The sequence below is a fragment of the Morone saxatilis genome, unplaced genomic scaffold, assembly GCF_004916995.1.
Source record: "Morone saxatilis isolate NCDOM2014 unplaced genomic scaffold, NCSU_SB_2.0 Contig18, whole genome shotgun sequence".
NCBI lineage: Eukaryota > Metazoa > Chordata > Actinopteri > Moronidae > Morone > Morone saxatilis.
In genome coordinates this window covers 23,227,520-23,228,140 of record NW_023339740.1, presented here as the reverse complement: position 1 = coordinate 23,228,140, position 621 = coordinate 23,227,520, and the positions used below count along the sequence as shown (strand labels likewise).

The 621-nt window shown below is 44.1% G+C and overlaps 1 protein-coding gene across 1 annotated transcript in view; it reads left to right on the top strand.

Moving 5' to 3' along the window:
* Positions 1 to 621, top strand: part of eif4g3a (eukaryotic translation initiation factor 4 gamma, 3a) — a gene marked incomplete in the record, with an annotated part of 46,825 nt that overhangs the window by 32,582 nt on the left and 13,622 nt on the right.

Below are 621 nucleotides of genomic sequence, written 5' to 3'. Positions count from 1 at the left end.
CACACACACACACACACGCTGCCACGATCATTCATAAAGTCACCACGCAGTCCTCCAGTTCCTACTTTCTGCTTCCTCAGTGTAATGGATAACTTGCTTTTTAATTGGGGTAAGGGCGGGAATGAAATCGATACCACACCTCTTTCAACCTTTTCCATTACAGTCGGGGACACAATTTGTGGCACTGATGTCGGTAAATGTTCAGTTGCTGATTCAACACAAAATATCTCCATTATACCGCTCCAAAGTACAATGCAGCACAATTTTCACAGACATTTCGACATGAAGTAACAGGGTAAACACAGGTGTTAGCGATGATGCCAATTACGGTTTCATTCCATTTAGTGCAGCCGAGTCTTTCAAGTGAGCCAACGTGCGCCGTAGCAGCAGCCAGACTTTGTTCGACCTGAATGGGGCAGAACCTGAATTAGTATCGGTGGTAGAACCTGTTTACACTACTATTCAATGTCAAAAAGGTCTATTTAAGATTTGTTTGCTCAAGTGCTGCAACACATCCGAGTGTATCTGTTCTTCCAGACTATGCAGGGTCAGCGATAAAGCTCCGGTCAAGTAGAACTGATGTTTCACAAGTTAACAAGCACAGCCGCCTTGTTGTTATCA